This window comes from Symphalangus syndactylus, chromosome X (genome assembly GCF_028878055.3).
Source record: "Symphalangus syndactylus isolate Jambi chromosome X, NHGRI_mSymSyn1-v2.1_pri, whole genome shotgun sequence".
In the NCBI taxonomy this organism is placed as follows: Eukaryota; Metazoa; Chordata; class Mammalia; order Primates; family Hylobatidae; genus Symphalangus; species Symphalangus syndactylus.
Genome location: NC_072447.2, coordinates 134,790,615 through 134,805,765, shown reverse-complemented (window position 1 = coordinate 134,805,765; position 15,151 = coordinate 134,790,615). Strand labels below are relative to the sequence as shown.

General features: G+C 42.0%; 1 pseudogene; it reads left to right on the top strand.

The window, feature by feature from the left end:
• The first annotated feature begins 13,913 nt into the window (after window positions 1-13,913).
• On the top strand, window positions 13,914-14,350 carry LOC129475895 (probable hydrolase PNKD; annotated as a pseudogene).
• Window positions 14,351-15,151: the final 801 nt, after the last annotated feature.

Genomic DNA, 15,151 nt, shown 5'->3' with positions numbered 1-15,151 from the left:
TTTTTCCCCTGATATTTCTATTTTCTCCTCTTTAATCCACTCTTCATTTTTCTCTACTTCTCGGCGTATCAAATGGCTAATCTGTATGGACTATGTAATCTGGATGTCTTGCTCTATGGGTCCTGGTTATGTTCTCCCATAAAGGGTTCTGACAGGATTTCAGGAGTAGGTTAGGTATTTATTTAATCAGATCTATGGGTTTGACTCCATCCCTTAGCCAAATACCACTATCTTGACAGTATCCAGGAGGAGTAATTGAAATATTTGGCAAACAGCCCTAATGAATACCCGTATACCCATAAATATAGTTAAACAACGTCAGCATTTTTAAAAATTAAAACATTAGAACCTGAATGTGACTGTATATTTCTACATTCCCAACTCTAATTTATCTTTTTTTTCTGAGCCAAAGGGGTCCTTGGGCCTATAGGTAGCTAGGGATAAGTGGGGCCTTTATGGGAATTTCTCCCTTGAGCTGCTTGCCAGGCTGGAGTGCAGTGGCGCTATCTCGGTTCACTGCAACCTCTGCCTCCTGGGTTCAAGCAATTCTTCTGCCTCAGCCTCCTGAGTAGCTGGGACTACAGGCGCATGCCACCAAGCCCAGCTAATTTTTGTATTTGTTTTAGTAGAGAAGGGATTTCACCACATTGGCCAGGATGGTCTTGATCTCTTGACCTCGTGATCCTCCCACCTCGGCCTCCAAAAGTGCTGGGATTACAGGCGTGAGCCACCGCACCCGGCCAGAACTTTTAAAGCTTGCAATGAAAAGGAACAGATTGTGGAAAGGGCTTGGCCTGATAAACAGGTGGACTAATAATTGGAAGGTCAACTGAGTCGGACTTATTTTCGCCAGTTTTTCCCCTATGCCAAGAATACAAGATAGAACTGAATTTATTACCTGAGTCCTCCGTGGACCTGAGACTTGGAGAAGCAAGAAAACCAATAAAAGTTGGGAGGCTTCCTCAAAGTGCCTTGGAAGTGAGCTGACAGTTTGCCTAATGTAGATCTTAAGAATGTGAATTCTGAAGCCTTACTAATCCTATTTTAAAATTTGTTTCTAACTATTCTTCTGTCACTTTGCATAAGGTATTTAAACTTTCTTTGCAGCTGGGCACGATGGCTCACGCCTGTAATCCCAGCGCTTTGGGAGGCTGAGGCAGGCGGATCACAAGGTCAGGAGTTCGAGACCAGCCTGACCAACATGGTGAAACCCCGTCTCTACTAAAAACACAAAAGAAAATTAGCTGGGCATGGTGGCAGGTGCCTGTAATCTCAGCTACTCGGGGGGCTAAGGAAGGAGAATCGCTTGAACCCAAGGAGAATCGCTTGAACCCAGGAGGCGGAGGTTGCAGTGAGCAGAGACCACACCACTGCGCTCCAGCCTGGGCAACAGAGCAAGACTGTGTCGCAAAAAAAAAAAAAAAAACAAAAAACCTTTCTTTGCTATCTGTCCTCATTAATTAAGTGGCTAGAATCATACTACTTACATTAGAAGGATGTTATGAGGAATAAATATATAAATTTGTATTCAGATCCTTAGAATATTCCCTGGTATGTGGTTAAGTGTTCGATATTTGTTAGCTATTGTCCTTGATGGTGGTATTCCAGTAGCTTACAGGAGTAAAGAACACTTTATACTCTACCACTTGTGGAATTTCAGCTACTTGTTACTTAGTAACTCCAACAAAATAAATTGTAGCCCCCTTAAGCAGCATAAGCAGCCTTAGGCCCCTAACAGCCTCTGAACAAGCCAACCTTTGAATCAGCAAATACAGTAGCTAGATGAGAAAAATGACAACTTGAATTAAAAAACAAATATGAAATTATTAAGATTCAGATGCCTCCCAAAAGCCTTTGTTTAGGAAAACGCTAAACCATTAGGAAAAGTTTTGAAAGGGAGATCAATTGACATTGAATGAGAGGCTAGAAGGATCAACTGCATAAAATATCTCAAAGCAAACGAAAAAATAAAGCAATGGGAAAAATAAGGAAAAGTTAATAACCTTAAAGATTTAAGGTTTTAACATATTACTAAAAGATGTTACAATAGGGAAAAAACAGAATAAACAAGGCAAAATTTAAGGTAACAAGTAGAAGAAAACTTCCCACAATTGAAGAAGGCCCAGATTGTAGAGCCTCACTATGGTACAGAACGGAATAAAGATATGCACTAAGCATATGTTGGTAAAATACTAGAATTATTAAAAAGTCACCTTGGGGGGGGTGGAGCCAAGATGGCCGAATAGGAACAGCTCCGGTCTCCAGCTCCCAGCCCCAGCGACACAGAAGACGGGTGATTTCCGCATTTCTGCTTGAGGTACCGGTTTCATCTCACTAGGGAGTGCCTAACAGTGGGTGCAGGACAGTCGGTGAAGCGCACTGTGCGCGAGCCGAAGCAGGGCGAGGCATTGCCTCACTCGGGAAGCGCAAGGGGTCAGGGAGTTCCCTTTCCTAGTCAAAGAAAAGGGAAACAGACGGCACCTGGAATATCGGGTCAGTCCCATCCTAATACTGCGCTTTTCCAACAGGCCTGGAAAACGACACACTAGGAGATTGTGTCCCGCACCTGACTCGGAGGGTCCTATGCCCACGGAGTCTCACTGATTGCTAGCACAGCAGTCTGAGATCAAGCTGCAAGGCGGCAGCGAGGCTGGGGGAGGGGCGCCCGCCATTGCCCAGGCTTGCTTAGGTAAACAAAGCAGCCAGGAAGCTCGAACTGGGTGGAGCCCACCACAGCTCAAGGAGGCCTGCCTGCCTCTGTAGGCTCCACCTCTGGGGGCAGGGCACAGACAAACAAAAACTCAGCAGGAACCTCCACAGACTTAAATGTCCCTGTCTGACTGACAGCTTTGAAGAGAGTAGTGGTTCTCCCAGCACGCAGCTGGAGATCTGAAAACGGACAGACTGCCTCCTAAAGTGGGTCCCTCATCCCTGAGCAGCCTAACTGGGAGGCACTCCCCCAGTAGGGACAGACTGACACCTCATTCAGCTGGGTACTCCTCTGAGACAAAACTTTCAGAGGAACTATCAGACAGCTGAATTTGTGGTCTCACGAAAACCTGCTGTTCTGCAGCCACCGCTGCTGACACCCAGCCAAACAGGGTCTGGAGTGGACCTCTAGTAAACTCCAACAGACCCGCAGCCGAGGGTCCTGTCTGGTAGAAGGAAAACTAACAGAAAGGACATCCACACCAAAAACCCATCTGTACATCACCACCACCAAAGACAAAAAGTAGATAAAACCACAAAGATGGGGAAAAAACAGAGCAAAAAAACTGGAAACTCTAAAAAACAGAGCACCTCTCCTCCTCCAAAGGAATGCAGTTCCTCACCAGCAACGGAACAAAGCTGGATGGAGGATGACTTTGACGAGTTGAGAGAAGAAGGCTTCAGACGATCAAACTACTCTGAGCTACGAGAGGAAATTCAAAACAATAGCAAAGAAGTTAAAAACTTTGAAAAAAAATTAGAAGAATGGATAACTAGAATAACCAATGGAGAGAAGGGCTTAAAGGAGCTGATGGAGCTGAAAGCCAAGTTTCAAGAACTACGCGAAGATTGCAGAAGCCTCAGTAGCAGATGTGATCAACTGGAAGAAAGGGTATTGCTGATGGAAGATGAAATGAATGAAATGAAGAGAGAAGGGAAGTTTAGAGAAAAAAGAATAAAAAGAAATGAACAAAGCCTCCAAGAAATTTGGGACTATGTGAAAAGACCAAACCTACGTCTGATTGGTGTACCTGAAAATGATGGGGAGAATGGAACCAAGTTGGAAAACACTCTGCAAGATATTATCCAGGAGAACTTCCCCAATCTAGCAAGGCAGGCCAGCATTCAGATTCAGGAAATACAGAGAACGCCACAAAGATACTCCTCGAGAAGAGCAACTCCAAGACACATAATTGTCAGATTCACCAAAGTTGAAATGAAGGAAAAAATGTTAAGGGCAGCCAGAGAGAAAGGTCGGGTTACCCACAAAGGGAAGCCCATCAGACTAACAGCTGATCTCTCGGCAGAAACTCTACAAGCCAGAAGAGAGTGGGGGCCGATATTCAACATTCTTAAAGAAAAGAATTTTCAACCCAGAATTTCCTATCCCGCCAAACTAAGTTTCACAAGTGAAGGAGAAATAAAATACTTTACAGACAAGCAAACGCTGAGTGATTTTGTCACCACCAGGCCTGCCCTAAAAGAGCTCCTGAAGGAATCACTAAACATGGAAAGGAACAACCCGTACCAGCCACTGCAAAAACACGCCAAATTGTAAAGACCATCGAGGCTAGGAAGAAACTGCAGCAACTAACGAGAAAAATAACCAACTAACATCATAATGTCAGGATCAGATTCACACATAACAATATTAACATTAAATGTAAATGGGCTAAATGCTCCAATCAAAAGACACAGACTGGCAAACTGGATAAGGAGTCAGGACCCATCAGTGTGCTGTATTCAGGAAACCCATCTCACGTGCAGAGACACACATAGACTCAAAATAAAGGGATGGAGGAAGATCTATCAAGCAACTGGAAAACAAAAAAAGGCACGGGTTGCAATCCTAGTCTCTGATAAAATAGACTTTAAACCAACAAAGATCAAAAGAGACAAAGAAGGCCATTACATAATGGTAAAGGGATCAATTCAACAAGAAGAGCTAACTATCCTAAATATATATGCACCCAACACAGGAGCACCCAGATTCATAAAGCAAGTCCTGAGTGACCTACAAAGGGACTTAAACTCCCACACAATAATAATGGGAGATTTTAACACCCCACTGTCAACATTAGACAGATCAACGAGACAGAAAGTTAACAAGGATATCCAGGAATTGAACTCAGCTCTGCACAAAGTGGACCTAATAGACATCTACAGAACTCTCCACCCCAAATCAACAGAATATACATTTTTTTCAGCACCACACCACACCTATTCCAAAATTGACCACATAGTTGGAAGTAAAGCTCTCCTCAGCAAATGTAAAAGAACAGAAATTATAACAAACTGTCTCTCAGACCACAGTGCAATCAAACTAGAACTCAGGACAAAGAAACTCACTCAAAACCGCTCAACTACATGGAAACTGAACAACCTGCTCCTGAATGACTATTGGGTACATAATGAAATGAAGGCAGAAATAAAGATGTTCTTTGAAACCAACGAGAACAAAGACACAACATACCAGAATCTCTGGGACACGTTCAAAGCAGTGTGTAGAGGGAAATTTATAGCACTAAATGCCCACAAGAGAAAGCAGGAAAGATCCAAAATTGACACCCTAGCATCACAATTAAAAGAACTAGAAAAGCAAGAGCAAACACATTCAAAAGCTAGCAGAAGGCTAGAAATAACTAAAATCAGAGCAGAACTGAAGGAAATAGAGACACAAAAAACCCTTCAAAAAATTAATGAATCCAGGAGCTGGTTTTTTGAAAAGATCAACAAAATTGATAGACTGCTAGCAAGACTAATAAAGAAGAAAAGAGAGAAGAATCAAATAGATGCAATAAAAAACGAAAAAGGGGATATCACCACCAATCCCACAGAAATACAATCTACCATCAGAGAATACTACAAACACCTCTATGCAAATAAACTAGAAAATCTAGAAGAAATGGATAAATTCCTCGACAAATACACCCTCCCAAGACTAAACCAGGAAGAAGTTGAATCTCTCAATAGACCAATAACAGGTTCTGAAATTGTGGCAATAATCAATAGCTTACCAACCAAAAAGAGTCCAGGAACTGATGGATTCACAGCTGAATTCTACCACAGGTACAAGGAGGAACTGGTACCATTCCTTCTGAAACTATTCCAATCGATAGAAAAAGAGGGAATCCTCCCTAACACATTTTACGAAGCCAGCATCGTCCTAATACCAAAGCCTGGCAGAGACACAACCAAAAAAGAGAATTTCAGACCAATATCCTTGATGAACATTGATGCAAAAATCCTCAATAAAATACTGGCAAACCGAATCCAGCAGCACATCAAAAAGCTTATCCACCATAATCAAGTGGGCTTCATCCCTGGGATGCAAGGCTGGTTCAACATACACAAATCAATAAATGTAATGCAGCATATAAACAGAACCAAAGACAAAAACCACATGATTATCTCAATAGATGCAGAAAAGGCCTTTGACAAAATTCAACAACCCTTCATGCTAAAAACTCTCAATAAATTAGGTATTGATGGGACGTATCTCAAAATAATAAGAGCTATCTATGACAAACCCACAGCCAATATCATACTGAATGGGCAAAAACTGGAAGCATTCCCCCTGAAAACTGGCACAAGACAGGGATGCCCTCTCTCACCGCTCCTATTCAACATAGTGCTGGAAGTTCTGGCCAGAGCAATCAGGCAGGAGAAGGAAATAAAGGGTATTCAATGAGGAAAAGAGGAAGTCAAATTGTCCCTGTTTGCAGATGACATGATTGTATATCTAGAAAACCCCATTGTCTCAGCCCAAAATCTCCTTAAGCTGATTAGCAACTTCAGCAAAGTCTCAGGATACAAAATTAATGTACAAAAATCACAAGCATTCTTGTACACCAATAACAGACAAACAGAGAGCCAAATCATGAGTGAAGTCCCATTCACAATTGCTTCAAAGAGAATAAAATACCTAGGAATCCAACTTACAAGGGATGTGAAGGACCTCTTCAAGGAGAACTACAAACCACTGCTCAATGAAATAAAAGAGGATACAAACAAATGGAAGAACATTCCATGCTCATGGGTTGGAAGAATCAATATCGTGAAAATGGCCATACTGCCCAAGGTAATTTATAGATTCAATGCCATCCCCATCAAGCTACCAATGACTTTCTTCACAGAATTGGAAAAAACTACTTTAAAGTTCATATGGAACCAAAAAAGAGCCTGCATCGCCAAGTCAATCCTAAGCCAAAAGAACAAAGCTGGAGGCATCACGCTACCTGACTTTAAACTATACTACAAGGCTACAGTAACCAAAACAGCATGGTACTGGTACCACAACAGAGACATAGATCAATGGAACAGAACAGAGCCCTCAGAAATGATGCCGCATATCTACAACTATCTGATCTTTGACAAACCTGACAAAAACAAGAAATGGGGAAAGGATTCCCTATTTATAAAATGGTGCTGGGAAAACTGGTTAGCCATATGTAGAAAGCTGAAACTGGATCCCTTCCTTACACCTTATACAAAAATTAATTCAAGATGGATTAAAGACTTATATGTTAGACCTAAAACCATTAAAATCCTACAAGAAAACCTAGGCAATACCATTCAGGACATAGGCGTGGGCAAGGACTTCATGTCTAAAACACCAAAAGCAATGGCAACAAAAGCCAAAATTGACAAATGGGATCTCATTAAACTAAAGAGCTTCTGCACAGCAAAAGAAACTACCATCAGAGTGAACAGGCAACCTACAGAATGGGAGAAAATTTTTGCAACCTACTCATCTGACAAAGGGCTAATATCCAGAATCTACAATGAACTCAAACAAATTTACAAGAAAAAAACAGACAACCCCATCAAAAAGTGGGCAAAGGACATGAACAGACACTTCTCAAAAGAAGACATTTATGCAGCCAAAAAACACATGAAGAAATGCTCATCATCACTGGTCATCAGAGAAATGCAAATCAAAACCACAGTGAGATACCATCTCACACCAGTTAGAATGGCCATCATTAAAAAATCAGGAAACAACAGATGCTGGAGAGGATGTGAAGAAATAGGAACACTTTTACACTGTTGGTGGGCCTGTAAACTAGTTCAACCATTGTGGAAGTCAGTGTGGCGATTCCTCAGGGATCTCGAACTAGAAATACCATTTGACCCAGCCATCCCATTACTGGGTATATACCCAAAGGACTATAAATCATGCTGCTGTAAAGACACATGCACACGTATGTTTATTGCGGCACTATTCACAATAGCAAAGAGTTGGAACCAACCCAAATGTCCAACAGCAATAGACTGGATTAAGAAAATGTGGCACATATACACCATGGAATACTATGCAGCCATAAAAAATGATGAGTTCGTGTCCTTTGTAGGGTCATGGATGAAACTGGAAACCATCATTCTCAGCAAACTATCGCAAGGACAAAAAACCAAACACCGCATGTTCTCACTCATAGGTGGGAATTGAACAATGAGAACTCATGGACACAGGAAGGGGAACATCACACTCCGGGGACTGTTGTGGGGTTGGGGGAGGGGGGAGGGACAGCATTAGGAGATACACCTAATGCTAAATGACGAGTTAATGGGTGCAGGAAATCAACATGGCACATGGATACATATGTAACAAACCTGCACATTGTGCACATGTACCCTAAAACCCTAAAGTATAATAATAAAAAAAAAATAACATTGAAATTTTGAAACAGCAAAAAAAAAAAAAAAAAGTCACCTTATAATCTTCCCAGGTAAAAATTAAAACTTACAAAAGAAATATTGGAATGAGACTGCATTCTGGCTTCTCTGCAACACTGGAAAACAAATATCAATGGAATAACATCTATAGACTATTGGGAGAGAGAGAATACAACATAACCGCTGTGTGTCTCCAGCCAAGAAATTATTCATCAGTCAGACTGAACAGAAGTTCCTTGTGCATATGGAAACCTTCAGACAATATATCATCCACATATCCTGTATAAGGATAATACTTGAATAAATATCTAGCCATGGCCGGGCGAGGTGGCTCATGCCTGTAATCCCAGCACTTTGGGAGGCTGAGACAGGTGGACCACCTGAGGTCAGGAGTTCGAGAGCAGCCTGGCCAACATGGTGAAACCCCATCTCTACTAAAACTACAAAAATTAGCCTGGTATGGTGGTGGGCGCCTGTAATCCCAGCTACTCGGGAGGCTGAGGCAGGAGAATTGCTTGAACCTGGAAGGCAGAGGTGGCAGTGAGCCGAGATCTCGCCATTGCACTCCAGCCCAGGTGACAGAACAACATTCCGCCTCAAAAAAAAGAAAAAAAGAAATCTAGCCAAGTGAATATTCCAGAAAAGAGAACTGAAGTGGATGAAGAAGGAGAAACAGGAATAAAGACCTTACACTCTTTATAAATGAAGAACATAAGCACTCCAAATAGTCATAATCGAGGGACTCTACTGCAAAGGAAATAACATGAATACAGAATAAAAATATTAAAGAATTTTAACAAATCTTTTAAGTAGAAAAAATATAAAAGGACGAATTGGAATACATATTTTAATGGGCACAACATCTTGGGTTAGTTTTGAGGAAGAAATCAAGTACCTTGAGTTAAGAAATAGTGTGCTTTGGGGGACTTTATAGTACTTTGTTTCGGGCAACATTAGAAAAATATGTGGCTATTTGTGGACGTGGAGAAATGAAGGTAACTATTAATGGAAAATTAACAATTGATAAAAAGATATAATCAACAACTCAAACATCAAAAACAAGAAGTGGGGAAAAAAAGTAATAAACATAATGTAGAAAGGCAGGAATAAAGTTAAGTGTTTTCTTCATTACAGTAAACGTGAGTGGACAGAATTATCTCCTCAAAAGACAGAAGTCATTTTATTGGGCTAAAATACAAAAAGCAAAACAATAACAAAAACAACCCTATACAGTACTTTTAAAAATTAAGTCACTTAAAGCCAAGAATTTTAGGAAGTTTTGAAAATTAAGGTTGGGGCAAATAAATATTACACCAAAGGAAAGTAGCAGTACCAATATTAATATCAGACAAATGCGCTTTTGAAGTGAAAAGCACTAAAACATAAAAAGAAGGACATTGTGCAATGACAAATAGAGTAGCATTGAACCAATAAATCAATTGTCATAGAACTGATACCTTTATGATACTGCATTTTCCTATGTTTGATCATGGTGTCTGCATTTATTTCAATCTTCTTTACTATTACTTAGTAATTTTTTTTTTTTTTTTTGAGACAGGGTTTCGCTCTTGTTGCCCAGGCTGGAGTGCAATGCCGTGATCTCGGCTCACCGCAACCTCCACCTCCCAGGTTTAAGCCATTCTCCTGCCTCAGCCTCCTGAGTAGATGGGATTACAGGCATGCGCCACCACACCTGGCTAATTTTGTATTTTTAGTAGAGATGGGGTTTCTCCATGTTGGTCAGGCTAGTCTCGAACTCCCGACCTCAGGTGATCCGCCCGCCTAGGCCTCCCAAAGTGCTGGGATTACAGGAATGAGCCACCACGCCCGGCCTTCTTAGCAATTTTATATGATTTTCAAATGAAAAGTCTTACACATCTTTTATTCCTTGTTAATTTATTTCTGTTTGTTTTTTTGAGACGGAATTTCATTCTTGTTGCCCCAGTGCAATGGCGTGATCTCAGCTCACTGCAACCTCCGCCTCCCAGATTCAAGTGATTCTCTTGCCTCAGCCTCCCAAGTAACTGGGATAACAGATGCCTGCCACCACACCTGGCCAATTTTTTTGTATTTTTAGTAGAGATAGGGTTTCCCCATGTTGACCAAGCTGATCTCGAACTCCTGACCTCAGGTGATCCACCCGCCTCGGCCTCTCAAAGTGCTGGGATTACAGGCGTGAGCCACCAAGCCCGGCCTATCCCTAGTTAATTTATAGTTATTGGTGCTATTGCACATGGTGTCTTCTTTAAATTTATGTTTTCTAATGCCCTTTGCTATATAGAAATACAGTTTACTTTTATATATTGATCTTATGGCCAGTTTGATGTATTCTCTTATTTTACACATGTATAAAATTATATAATATATATGACATTTTACTTTTCTTCTTTTCTAATCCTGTTTTCATTTCATTTTTCTTTTTTCATTGCCTTCAGGACTCTATTTGGTAGAATTGCTATAATTGAGTAGCCTTCTATTATTCGTGGCTGTGAAAGGAATTCTTTAGCTATTTTCCCATTAAGCCTTATGTTAGATGTAGGTTTTTGTAGATATCTCTACTAGATTGAATGTGAAAACATCCTAAATTCTCCTCCGAGGGTGAATGTGAATTTTCAGTTCCTTTTCCAGGAAAAAGGTGGACTCTTTTCCCCTATTTCTTGAATCTGGGCTGTCTCTGTGACTTGATTTAGTTAATAAAATTCTGAAGTCATGGTGTGTCAGCTCTGAGTCTCACAAGACTTGTGTGCTTCCACTTTCCCTTGCAAACCTGCTACCAGTGTATGAATATGCTCAGGCTGGCCTGTTGCAGGATGGGGAGGAGAGACCAGCAGTCTCTACAGTGAATTTACCCCCAAACATGTAAGAGATAGCATTAGCAGAGCTGCCAACCTGACCCAGTGCTGATGCCAGATGCTTGACAATCCAGGCAAGACCATGATAACAACAACACAGTATATTTGTAGATTCCTTTTTTTTTTTTTTTTTTTTTTTGAGACAGTCTTGCTCTGTCGCCCAGGCTGGAGTGCAGTGGCCTGATCTTGGCTCACTGCAATCTGTGCCTCCCGGTTTCAAGCAAATCTCCTGCCTCAGCCTCCCGAGTAGCTGGGACTACAGGGGCATGCCACCACGCCCAGCTAATTTTTGTAATTTTAGTAGTGACAGGGTTTCACCACGTTGGCCAGGCTGTCTCGAACTCCTGACCTCAGGTGATCCGCCTACCTCAGCCTCCCAAAGTGCTGGGATTACAGGCGTGAGCCACTGCACTTGGCCTTACTTGTAGATTTTTGAGCTATGATAAGTGCTTGTTTTTTAAGCCACTGAGTTAAAAAATAGTTTTTCACAGAGCAATGATTAAATGATACAATAACCAAATTATGGAAGTTCCTTTATATTCATGGCTTCCTAAAAGTTTATATTGTAAGTGCTGTTGAATTTACCAAATATTTTTATTTTTCTGCATCAATTGAGATGACGATATACTTTTCTCCTTTATTTGGAAAAGTAGTGTATGACATTAGTCCTTTGGCAATGTTTTAACTCCCTTTCAGTCATGAGATAAATCCAAGTTGCTCATAGTTTATTGTCTTTTACAGAACTATGGATTAAATATGCTCATATCTTTCAATTTTTAAGTCTCCACTTATAACTGAAGTGGGTTTGTATTTTTCTCTTCAGTCACAATCTATGTTTGATTTAGGTACCAATGTTATAAAATTTGCTCAGAATATGTTGGGGAGTAATTCATCTCTATTTCCCCTCTAAAATATTTTGAATAAGATTGGAATCATCTTTTGCATAAAAATTCATAAAACCGGACGGGCATGGTGGCTCCTGCCTGTAATCCCAGCACTTTGGGAGGCCCAGGCGGGCGGATCACCTGAAGTCAGGAGTTCAAGACCAGCCTGGCCAACATGGCGAAACCCCATCTCTACTAAAAATACAAAAATTAGCCAGGCATGGTAGCATGCACCTGTAATCCCAGCTACTTGGGAGGCTGAGGCAGGAGAATCACTTGAACCCAGGAGGTGGAGGTTGCAGTGAGCCGGGATCGCACCATTGCACTCCAGCCTGGGCACAAAGAGTGAAACTCCATCTTAAAAAAAAAAAAAATTCATAGAACCAACCTGTAACCATGTGGGATAAGTGCTTGTGTTAAAGGAAAATCCCTAAATGTGTTTTATTTTTTAATCCATATGCTTCCCTTCAGGCTTTTTCTATCTTCTGTTCTTTGCCACCTGTGAGGTCTCTGAAAATGAAGGCCAATACTACCCAGGTAAGCAAATACCCGAAAGGTCAAAGAGACTGGGTAATCTGGTGTTCCCGTTAATTCTCTCTGTCTATAGAGTTTTAATCTGAGACTTTCTCTTTTGTGAATTCTTTGACACTTTTAAGGAGAATTTTGTATTTTGCCCTATATATTTTGTTTCCATTGGAGAGATATGGAGGAGAAATGGTCCAAATATTATAGCCAACCATAAACAAAAACTGAATTACGCCTAAATCTATTTAACAAGTTGAAATATGACTAAGCTGTTCAGTAATATTTGTCATTTATTTCAACGAATATTTTCCTTAACTTTCTGAGGAAACTAAGTAACTAATTTCAAACGAGAAGAAATACAATGAAAACAAAAGTAAAGTGAAATAAAAATTTTAAAATATAAGGCACAAAATTAATGATATGAGAAAGTGCTTGTGTTCCCATGTTAAAAGATGAAATCATGAGACAACCTTTTAGTAACTTCTGATAGGGGTTTATACATATTTATATATGTATACTACTCAAAGTCGGCATTTATGGCATGAAGTGATGAGCAGTATCTAAGGCTTCCTCTTAGGGCTCCAAGCAAACAGGTGCCTCTCATTTTACAGAGTCTAACCCCGTAAATGGAGAAAGACTCCTTGAGGGCATGAATATTGACAAAGGCTATCTCCTTGACCAAATTGTAGATAGGCTCCTCTGAGCCCTCTTTTTGACTGAGCTCATTCTTGAGTCCTGTCTTTGGCTTGCCTAGTCCAGTTTTAATAAGAATCTTAACTCAGTTTGGCAAGAATTCCCCTACCCTTGATGTCTCCTCTCTGTGATGTTCCACGCACTGACCCCCCTCACTCTGCTCCTTGACTATAAATCTCCAGCTGTCTTTGCTATGCTCCGAATGGAGACTGATCTATTTCTCACCTATTGCAATGTCCCTATTGCAGTAGTCTTGAATAGTCTTCCTTATCACTTTAACAAGTGCCAGAATAATTTTCTCTTTAACAATAGCAAGCCAAGTTAAGGAACATGTGGCCTGCTGCCTAGAAATGCCCCAATCCTGCCCTTAATTTTTCAAAATTGTCTTCTTCCTCCTAGGCCTAGCTCCTTGAGACTTGCCCCTAGACGTCAACAATTTGATCATGTAGGGAAAATGCTTGAGATGTAAAACTGAGTTAAGAGCAGAACTGCAAAGATTAGGTTAAGTGGAAATTGAGTTCTTGAAAGATAATATTGCCTGATAAAAGTGGGTGGTTTAGGGTGGGATCTGAACATGGCGGCGGTGGTAGCTGCTAAGGCGCTGAAGGCCCGGGGGGATGGAGGGCAAGAAATGCCCGCATCCTCCGGGGGATTCTCGCAGGAGCCACAGCTAACAAGGCTTCCCATAACAGGACCCAGGCACTGCAAACCCACAGCTCCCCAGAGGGCAGGGAGGAACCTGAACTCCTATCCCCCGAGATGGAATACATTCCCAGAAAGAGGAGCAAGAACCCCATGAAGGCTGTGGGACTGGCCTGGGCCATCGGCTTCCCTTGTGGTATCCTTCTCTTCATCCTCACCAAGCAGGAAGTGGACAAGGACCGTGTGAAGCAGATGAAGGCTCAGCAGAACATGCGGGTGTCCAACATGGGCGAGTATGAGAGCCAGAGGTTCAGGGCCTCTTCCCAACGTGCCCCGTCCACTGATGTTGGGTCTGGGGTGCAGACCTGAGGAACTATGCAACTCTCCTAAACTGTATTGACTGTGAAGTCCTCAGGTTTGGCCAGGATTCCAGTTCTTGCCGCTGAGGTCCACTAGAGGGCGCACGAAGCCCAGGTTGCTGCCAACCCCTACCCCGCCCCACACCCAGGAGCCAACCAAAGGCAAATAAAGTTATTGAGTGTTTAGTGGGGGGGGGGGAAGTGGGCAGTTTAGGCCTTGGTTTGATTTAAGATGGAAACAAAAGCAAAATTCCAGCAGTATGAGCAGGTCGCCCCAAACTGGGCAAAATGCAAGGCAGCCATGTTTGGTGGCGCCTTTGTCTCTGAGTGGCGTTTTTTCACACAGGAAGGGCGGGAGAAGAGTGCCCCAAGGCAGGCTTCCTTGCAAATATGCAGCACTACTGCCCCTGTGAGGAAATCATTTAAAGACAGAATGCGCCATTACAGCGTTCTCCCCTTGAGGCCCAGCTGTTGGAGAAGGTCTGGCCTGTGGGTAGGTGGAAGAGGCTGGGGCTCCATGCTGAGCCTCCTTGCCTTCTCCTCTAAGGCCTTAACAGAGACCCGGACATTGGTGGTATCCTGGTATAAAACCTGGAGAGTGAGGGGCTTGGAGTGAACCATCAGCTGCCAGGCGGTACTGGCACAGAAGTCGTGGGGCGGGGCCTCACTTCCTCCTGGTGTGGTCAGGACTGGAGGGACCCATTCAAACACAAATGCAAGCTCTTGTGGGCATCTGTCTCCTATTCCTGCCCCTTGGAGCAAGAGTTAGCAGGCTTTCACGTGGTACCACCATCCTATGATGAAGGCCTTA